The following is a 10,866-nucleotide window of genomic DNA, read 5'->3' on the forward strand; positions in this document are numbered from 1 at the left end:
ATAATTCAGAGCCTACCAACCAAAAAAAGTCCAGGACCAGATGGATTCACAGCCAAATTCTACCGGAGATACAAAGAGGAGCTGGTACCATTCCTTCTGAAACTATTCCAATCAATAGAAAAAGAGGGAATCTCTCCTAACTCATTTTATGAGACCAGTATCATCCTGATACCAAAGCCTGGCAGAGACACAACAAAAAAAGAGAATTTTAGACCAATATCCCTGATGAACATTGATGCAAAAATCCTCAATAAAATACTGGCAAACTAAATCCAGTAGCACATCAAAAAGCTTATCCACCATGATCAAGTGGGCTTCATCCCTGGGATGCAAGGCTGGTTCAACATATGCAAATCAATAAACGTAATCCATCATATAAACAGAACCAAAGACAAAAACCACATGATTAACTCAATAGATGCAGAAAAGGCCTTTGACAAAATTCAACAGCACTTCATGTTAAAAACACTAAATAAACTAGGTATTGATGGGACGTATCTCAAAATAATAAGAGCTATTTATGACAAACGCACAGCTAATATCATACTAAATGGGCAAAAACTAGAAGCATTCCCTTTGAAAACTGGCACAAGACAGGGATGCCCTCTCTCACCACTCCTATTCAACATAGTGTTGGAAGTTCTGGCCAGGGCAATCAGGCAGGAGAAAGAAAGAAAGTGTATTCAATTAGGAAAAGATGAAGTCAAGTTTTCCCTGTTTGCAGATGACATGATTGTATATTTAGAAAATCCCACAGTCTCAGCCCAAAATCTCCTTAAGCTCATAAGCAACTTCAGCAAAACCTCAGGATACAAAATCAATGTGCAAAAATCACAAGCATTCCTATACACCAATAACAGACAAACAGAGAGCCAAGTCATGAGTGAACTCCCATTCACAATTGCTTCAAAGAGAATAAAATACCTAGGAATCCAACTTACAAAGGATGTGAAGGACCTCTTCAAGGAGAACTAGAAACCACTGCTCAGTGAAATAAAAGAGGGCACAAACAAATGGAAGAACATTCCATGCTCATGGATAGGAAGAATGAATATCGCGAAAATGGCCATACTGCCCAAGGTAATTTATAGATTCAATGCCATCCCCATCAAGCTACCAATGACTTTCTTCACAGAATTGGAAAAAACTACTTTAAAGTTCATATGGAACCAAAAAAGAGCTGGCATTGCCAAGACAACCCTAAGCCAAAAGAACAAAGATGGAGGCATCACGCTACCTGACTTCAAACTATACTACAAGGCTACAGTAACCAAAACAGCATGGTACTGTTACCAAAACAGAGATACAGACCAATGGAACAGAACAGAGCCCTCAGAAATAATATCACACATCTACAACCAACTGATCTTTGACAAACCTGAGAAAAACAAGAACTGGGGAAAGGATTCCCTATTTAATAAATGGTGCTGGGAAAACTGACTAGCTATATGTAGAAAGCTCAAACTGGATCCCTTCCTTACACTTTATACAAAAATTAATTCAAGATGGATTAAAGACTTAAATGTTAGACCTAAAACCATAAAAACCCTAGAAGAAAACCTAAGCCATACCATTCAGGACATAGGCATGTGCAAGGACTTCATGACTAAAACACCAAAAGCAATGGCAACAAAGCCAAAATTGACAAATGGGATCTAATTAAACTAAAGAGCTTCTGCATAGCAAATGAAACTACCATCAGAGTGAACAGGCAACCTACAGAATGGGAGAAAACTTTTCAATCTACCCATCTGACAAAGGACTAATATCCAGAATCTACAAAGAACTTAAACAAATTTACAAGAAAAAAATCAAACAACCCCATCAAAAAGTGGGCAAAGGATATGAACAGACACTTCTCAAAAGAAGACATTTATGCAGCCAACAGACACATGAAAAAATGCTCATTATCACTGGCCATCAGAGAAATGCAAATCAAAACCACAATGAGATACCATCTCACACCAGTTAGAATGGCAATCATTAAAAAGTCAGGAAACAACAGGTGCTGGAGAGGATGTGGAGAAATAGGAACACTTTTACACTGTTGGTGGGACTGTAAACTAGTTTAACCATTGTGGAAGACAGTGTGGGGATTCCTCAAGGATCTAGAACAAGAAATACCATTTGACCCAGCCATCCCGTTACTGGGTATATACCAAAAGGATTATAAATCATGCTGCTGTAAAGACACATGCACACGTATGTTTATTGTGGCACTATTCACAATAGCAAAGACTTGGAACCAACCCAAATGTCCATAAATGATAGACTGGATTAAGAAAATGTGGCACATATACCCCATGGAATACTATGCAGCCATAAAAAAAGGATGAGTTCATGTCCTTTCTGGGACATGGATGAAGCTGGAAACCATCATTCTCAGCAAACAATTGCAAGGATAGAAAACCAAACACCGCATGTTCTCACTCACAGGTGGGAATTGAACAATGAGAACACTTGGACACAGGGTGGGGAACATCACACACCAGGGCCTGTCATGGGGTGGGGGCACGGGGGAGGGATAGCATTAGGCGATATACCTAATGTAAATGACGAGTTAATGGGTGCAGCACACCAACATGGCACATGTATACATAAGTAACAAACCTACATATTGTACACATGTACCCTAGAACTTAAAGTATAATTTAAAAAAAAGAAATTAATGAAATGGAAAGCAAATATACAATAGAGAAAACCAAGAAGCCTAATATTGGTTTTTTGAAAAAACTAATACAATTGAGAAACTTCTGTCAACACTGACCAAGGGGAAAAAAAAAAAAAGAGAGAGAGAGAGAGAAGGTACAAATAACCAATTTCAGGAAGGAAAGGGGAGCCCTCAATATAGATCCTATCAGCATTAAGAATATAACAATAAGAAATTACAAGCAACTGCATGCCAGTGAAATGAATAATTTTTTTTTTTTTTTTTGAGACAGGGTCTCACTCTGTCACCCAGGCTGGAGTGCAATGGCACGATCTCAGCTCACTACAACCTCCACCTCCCGGATTCAAGCAATTCTCCTGCCTCAGCCTCCTGAGTAGCTGGGACTACAGGCACCTGCCACCACACCCAGCTAATTTTTGTATTTTCGTAGAAACAGGGTTTCACCATATTGGCCAGGCTGGTCTCATACTCCTGACCTCAAGTGATCCGCCCACCTTGGCCTCCCAAGGTGCTGGGATTACAGGCGTGAGCCATCACACCCGGCCGAAATGGATGAATTCTTAGAAACATACAATTTATCAGATCGGGGGAAAAAAAGGTAAAAAAAATCTGAAGAGCTATATACCTATAAACAAAAATTAAATTCATAACCTTCCCACAAAGGAAGCTCCAGGCACCGATGGCTTCTCTGGTGAATTCTTCTAGACACATTACAAAGAAAAACATCAACCTTACCACAAACTCTTCCAGAGAACAGAAAAAGAGGGATCATTTCCAACAATTTTATGAGATCAGTACAACCCTGATGCCCAAAGCTGGCAAGAATATCACAAGGAAGAAAAATTACAGGTCAGTCTCTCTCATGAATGTAACCTGACAGTCATAAGTAAAATATAAGCAAGCAAGTCCAATAGCACTCTCTGCAGTAGCCCAAACTGGATACAATTTTTTTCCATTACCATTTGTATAAATAAAATGCATGGTATATTCAAACAGAATATTGTGCTGCAATGGAACAAACAGGCTACTGCAACACATAACAGCATGGATGAATCTCACAAATGTAATGTTGAGTGGAAGAAGCAAACACGAAAGGCAAATAATGTAGGACTTCATTTACAGAAAAATAGAATCAGGCAAAATTAATCTACAGGTATAGAAATCAAGATATTATGACTTTGGGAGTGAGAGAGGGCTGATGACTAAGAGGCAACATAAGCAGGGGGTTTGGAGGCGTTGGTAGTGTTCTATTTCCTGATCTGGGTGCTGGTTACACAGGTGGGTTCGCTTGAGCAAAATTCATGGACGTCTACAGTTCTGATCTCTGCACTTTTTTGTTTGCATGTCTTACTTCAATTAAAAGAAAAAAATGTTTTCTTAAAAAATAAAACCATTCTATTTCCTTGCTTGAATTGATATCCATCTCATCTGTCTGTTACTCAGAATTGATCATGCCATCCCCCTCTAAAAATCAGAACTCTGATGGATTATGTAACTATTTTCTTGAGGATTCTCAATTCATTGGGGGCATAAATATGAAATAGCTTTATTTTCTTAAAACCCACCCACCATGGGTCGGGTGCGGTGGCTCACGCCTGTACTCCCAGTACTTTGGGAGGCCGAGGTGGGCGGATCATGAGGTCAGGAGATCGAGACCATCCTGCCTAACACGGTGAAACCCTGTCTCTACCGAAAATACAAAAAAATTAGCCAGGCGTGGTGGTGGGCACCTGTAGTCCCAGCTACTCCGGAGGCTGAGGCAGGAGAGCATGAACCCGGGAGGCAGAGCTTGCAGTGAGCCGAGATCGTGCCACTGCACTCCAGCCTGGGCAACAGAGCGAGACTCCATCTCAAAAAAAAAAAAAAAAAAAAAAAAATCCACCCACTATATGCCACCCTCATTTTTTTTTTTTTTTCTGGGTGTCAACTCTTTTAATCACACCCTGGCTTGATTCCATTTATTAACCTCTTCAAGTTATTAGGATCATCTCATTCCAGCATGTAAAGCTCCGTTTTGTTCAAGTTAAGCTTCAAATAGGATTTAAAACTGTTTTTTCCTCCCTTCCTTTTCCTCCTTTACCTCCAGACTTGTCCAAAAGTCGACTTCTACTGCTAGTGGCTTGGAGTGCATGTGTGTGTGAAGGTGGAGTGGCAGGTGCTCTGCTCTTTATATCCTTCCCTCTCTTTCTTTCGGTTGCTTCCCTTCTGATATTAGGGCAAGAATAGGGAAGTAGATATTTCATATGGCTTCCCAGAAAGGTTGCAATTTCTTCTCTGTAGGATGTTCCTGCTTCTTTAGTTAGTCCTGTCAGACTTTCAATGTCTTCTATACTGGAGGGAATCCAAGTACTGGCTCCCTCATTGGCAAAGGTCATTGGGGGTCCTCTCCACTGTCCAGTTCCTTGAGATATATACCTTGCACCTACTTGACCTCTCCCGTGAGGGGTCCAGCTAGCAGCCTCTCTTGGAGGTAGGAATATGGGCTATTGTGGTGCCTCCTCTCTTAGCTAGGCTGTCTCTCTCTGTCCCCTCTCCTTGCCCTGCAAGCACGGAGCAGTCAGCTGGTCCAGAAGAGGTCAGAGATGAGATGATCACCAATCTCCCACCTTGTAGAGCAGGGATGGTTGGGCATTTCTAAATGTTATAGGTAATTTTCCTGAGGGCTCCTTGCTAGACTTTGAGGGGAAAAAGTGCTTCCATCTTCTCCCTTACAGTGAGAATGGGGTGAAGGAAGGGAAGAGATTATCCTTATGAACATTGTACTTCACAAAAGGCTAACCTCCTCTCTACCCACCCTTTCCTTATACTTCCATGAGTACAAATGGGGTAGTTTGGGAAACGTTTGTGGTAGGACTGTTTCCCTGTATCAACATTTCTTAGTAGGCTGGCCTAACTATAGGTGGTTTCTCAACTTAGAATATGTGAACTTACCCCGTTCTGTGCACAGCTTTGAACCTTAGTCAGGGATCAGAGAACATCCCTGTTGACATCTTATTACACTTGTCTCCAATCACCTTGAACGTCTATTAATCTTCACACCATGTGTTGGAAAAAAAAATAAGAACAATTCTGTAGTAACTAAAAATGCAGTGGGAAAGGAAATGGGATACAAGAATAATGGCAATGATTTTCTATTTTGCAAAGCAAACACCTTCAAGAAAATTTGGAGAATTTTATTATTCAGCTACCTAAGTATAATAAATAATTCAAATGTATTTGAACTCTTTACCTGTGTGTACACCTTTCATTTTAGTACTAACTTGTCTATTTATAACATTTCTACTCTTACAATCTTGATGTGATTGAGGATCAAAATTGAACATAGCTAAGCAATGCAAAGTATACTGTTGAAAACAAAGCATATTATTTGTTAAAAGCACAGAACCACAATTTAAAGTAAGGCAGAGGAAACAGTGAACAACGTATCAATATTTACTGTGGGGAAAGCAATATTTTATTACAGTCAATAACAGGTCAATTTTCTTCCAGAAAGGGGAACATAATTTATACTTTACACAGTGTAATATATAAAATATTTTTAGTTTAGTAAGACATCACTACTAAAAATGGAACATGTTACTTATTCAGTAAAATGACCACCTGCTTCTAATCAGTATCATAATTCACTTGACAGATCTGAGGTTTCCTTAAGCGGGTTTTTGCTTTACTGATTTTCTTCCCTCGGCTTGACGTTCCCATCTCCCACATGGTTGACGCATGGAGCAGCTGCTTGATATAGCAGGTGAGCAGTGTGGTAGACCAACACAAAGAAACGCCACCGAACCAAAAAACTATTATATAAACAGTATTTTAAAGGGGAAAGAATTTTCTAATAAAAATTCTCAATGGAGATGTCTCTGAAGACAAAATATTAAAGGCAGCCTTGAAATATCACTTAATATAGTATAAAAATTCCTTTCATGAGATTTTGCTTTCTGTATAATTCACAGCCTGATTCTTTCTTATAAACCTTTGAGAAGTGCTGTGAATAGAATATATTGTACCAGGGACTTGTATCAAAAAATCTTTGATTATCCATTAACAATTTGAGGATTCTAAGATTACATTTCAGGTAATATAGAGTAAGATTTTTTTAATGTGGATGCCAATGTGGAATCATATCATTATCATAATTATATATTATACCCAAATATATAATTTATCTTTTAAATTTATCTAGATTCTGAGAAATGTCTCTCAGTTCATTTTAAAGCAATAAACTGAATGACATACTTACTTAAAAATATTTCTAAACTCTTTATTAGTATCAAGTGGAAAGAATTTTTTTTTATGCCAAGGAGTAATTTAAATAACTGAGGTCAGGTGTGGTGGCTCATGCCTGTAATCCTGGCACTTTGGGAGGCCAAAGCGGGAGGATCATTTGAGCCCAGGAGTTGGAGACCAGCCTAGGCAACATAGGGAGACCTTGTCACTACAAAATAAAAAAAAGTTAGCTGGGTGCAGTGGTATACCCCGGTAGTCCCAGCTATTAGAGAGACTGAAGTGGATGGATCACTTGAGCCCAGGAGATTGAGGCTACAGTGAGCTATGATTGCATCACTACACTCCAGCCTGGGCAGCAGAGTGAGACCCTATCTCAATAAATAAGCAACTCCCCAAATCAGTTTCTTGTCATATAAGGTAATACATTATTACCAGACAACATGGTCCCTTATCAAAGGGAAGCTAATCATTGCATCAGTCTCCAAATGTTTGTGAAAACAAATAAGCAAACAATAAATGTAATTAAACCCCAAGAAATACATTAAACAACTATTGCAGAAACAGCTATTACTCTGAACATCAACACTGGTATAAGAACTAAGCAGTTTAAACTTTATGGGACTATTCACTAACCCAAAATGATTCCCGTGATTTTAAGTACAGAGATTCCGTACTTCTTTTTTTTTTTTTCTTGAGACGGAGTCTCACTCTGTCGCCCAGGCTGGAGTACAGTGGCACGATCTCAGCTCACTGCAACCTCTGCCTCCCAGGTTCAAGCAATTCTCCTGCCTCAGCCTCCCAAGTAGCTGGGACTGCAGGGGCCCGCCACCACACCCAGCTAATTTTTGTATTTTTAGTATACACGGGGTTTCACCATACTGGGCAGGTTAGTTTCGAACTCCTGACCTTGTGATCAGCCCGCCTTGGCCTCCCAAAGTGTTGGGATTACAGGTGTGAGCCACCGTGCCTGGCCCATACTTCTTTCTTTAGATCCTAAGTAAGTAGTAGGTCTATAAGATGGGAAACCCAAATCATACAATTCTTCATTTTTCATGAATGTGGATGCCCACCTGTATAGACAATCACATTAGTGAAACACTGAAGGATCTCCTTTAGTATTTCTAATGTAATTGCCTATAAATATTGGGAGTATCAACTAATAAGATAACATTTGGAAAGTTTTTTTGAGCCCCTTGGACCATTTATGATACATCAATAATGGCAGGACTCATTCCAAACCACATTTTTTTTCCTCTCAAATTATCTTCTCTAATGTTTTTGCATCATCATTGCCTCTTCCTCTCAATTTATTTTTAACAAGATTTTTTTCTAACTAGAAAATGTACGCTCATATAGGAAATTTGAATAATAAAATTAGAAGGAAAAATACCCATAATTCTATCACTTTTTTTCCTCCAGGATTTTGATAACATAATTACAATCTGAAGAAGGTATCTTGCATCTTTTTTCAATGCCGGGGGAAAATATCTTTAAAATAATTCACTTAGGTTTTTGATAAGAATTCACATAGGTTTTTGGTTAACATAATGGAGTGCTTTAATGCTTAACTGCCTCCACTGTCTTTATTAGGAAAGCAACAGAGGTATTACCTAGCAGGTCCAGTTGAATTTACAAAATACAAGCATTATTTGACTCCACTCTAGGTGTTGTTTCTTCACAAACTTCATTTTAATTGATGTGTAAATGGTAGCTATCATGTATAGAGAGCCTTAATGATATAATATTCACATCAACCACAACAGTAAGATATCATTATTTTTACTTTACAAAACGAGTATCTGAAATCAGTCACACAGCTGTTAAGTGGTACATCGAGAATTTTAGGGTATTTGAACCCTGCCCTCTCAGCTTCCAAGGACATTCTTTCTACTGCAGCCCAACACCTTGCCATAAATATCGTAATCTGCTTAATGAGGCCCTGTGGTTGGGCACTTCAAATGCCCATTCCCCTCTTTTCTAAACAATTATCAATAATGTTGGAGAAGCATTTGGTGTATAAAACTTTGTTTCTATGATTATTTTCCTCAAATAGGGTCTTAAGATTTTATTGTGTTAAAGGAGGCAGGAAGGTTTTAAAGGCTATTTCTATACATTGCCGATTGCTTGTCTCAATGCGGTTGGCCAAATTATAATTCAACAGCTGAGCCTGAGGCCTCCTGCTTCACTGTTCCGTTTATAAAAAAATCTCGGTTCATTTGATAAATGAAAAGTGATTCTCTGTTGCTAAGGTTTTTTAAATTGTTATGATTCACTATGTTTTAATACACCAATTCACCATTTTACAAAGTGAACCTTTTAAAGGGCCAGCTAAGTCCTTGAACTAGAAGGGGAAGACAAGAGAGTGGTCATTAGGCTTTTTCTTCCTTTTACTCACTCAACAGTCATCCAGCTCCTACTCATGGCCAGGTACCACACTGTGCTAGTGTTGGGGATATAAAGATGAAAGTCCATTCTTGACCTCTAAGAGCTTAAGGACTAGCAAGAGACACAGACACATAAACAGACAATTTTAGTATAGAGTGACCAGCACTGTGACCAAAGAAACAAGAGGAAGATGCTTTGGGAAACACAGAAGAGAGCACCTAAGCTATTTCAGGAAGGTCCTAGAAGCCTTTTTGGAGATTCTCAGGTCTGAACTCCATCTTGAAATGAAGCAGAATTTAACCAGCTTTTCCCTGACATCCTCAACCCGAATTAATTGCTTCTTCATCAGTGGTCCTTTAATAGAGCACGTCTAATAACAGCGTTTGCACTTACTTGTTTCCATGTCTCTCACTCTTTCACTGAGCTGTGCTTCTTGATGAGGAGGGACCATATCCCTAATTAGCCTAGCACGATATCCAAATAAGCAGTAGGAATGCAATAAACGTTTGTGTAATTATTTTAAAATTCTAGTCATGAACTTATTTCCACCCATATCTTCTTCTTGCATTTATATAAATGTGTAATTTTCCTTTTGATTGTAAAAATAATACTTTTACCACACACCCATCAGAAGGGCTAAAAGGAAAGGATAAGAAATAACAAGTGTTGGTGAAGTATATGGAGTAATGGAAATATTCACACATTGCTGGAGGCAGCAGAAATTGGTTTGATCACTTTGGAAAACTGTAGGCAGCCTCTACTAAAGCTGGGTCTTTTGTATCCTATGACACGGCAATTCCACTCTCGATATACACTCAACAAAAATGCATGCATATGTTCACCAAGAGGCATCTTTTCCCCAAAGCAGCACTATACACAACAGCTCCAAACTAGAAAATACAGACACTCATCAACAGTAGAATGAGTAAGCTTATTGTGGTATGATCACAAAGAGCAAGGCAAAAGAATCTACACTCAATGACATGAAGGAATTTCATGAAAGTAATGTTGAAGACAAAGCCAGTTTTTTAAAAAAGTACTTACAGTATGATTGCTTTTATATAAATATGCAAAACAGAAGCAAGATGACAAAGGGAGTGTCATCATCTAGAAAGTGGTGCGATAAGATGCACAGCTAGTGCTGCCCTGTGACTCTAACTCCTTCAAAAGTCCGCCTGTGGCAAACGCGGCTACCCTCCCAAGCCAAGATAAAGTATAATTGGAGTGCCGAGGCTAAAAAACAATATACCAGTGGGACTGGTCGAATGAGGCACTTAAAAATTGTGTACAGCAGGTTAAGGCATGGATTTTGTGAAGGAATGCCACCTAAACCCAAGAGGACAGCTGCTGCGGCATCCAGTTCATCTTAAGAATTTCAGGCCAGGTACGGTGGCTCACACCTGTAATCCCAGCACTTTGGGAGGCCGAGGCGGGTGGATCACTTGAGGTCAGGAGTTCGAGACCAGCCTGGCCAACATGGCGAAACCCTGTCTCTACTAAAAATACAATAATTAGCCGAGTGTGGTGGCGAGCACCTGTAATCCCAGCCACTCGGTAGGCTAAGGCAGGAGAATCACTTGAACCCA

At 39.3% G+C, this 10,866-nt stretch overlaps 1 long non-coding RNA gene across 3 annotated transcripts in view; it reads right to left on the bottom strand.

The window, feature by feature from the left end:
- The window catches only part of LOC129143225 (uncharacterized), a 91,461-nt gene that overhangs the window by 39,944 nt on the left and 40,651 nt on the right, over positions 1-10,866 (bottom strand). The window lies entirely within an intron of this gene.

The sequence above is a fragment of the Pan troglodytes genome, chromosome 12 (assembly GCF_028858775.2).
Source record: "Pan troglodytes isolate AG18354 chromosome 12, NHGRI_mPanTro3-v2.0_pri, whole genome shotgun sequence".
NCBI lineage: Eukaryota > Metazoa > Chordata > Mammalia > Primates > Hominidae > Pan > Pan troglodytes.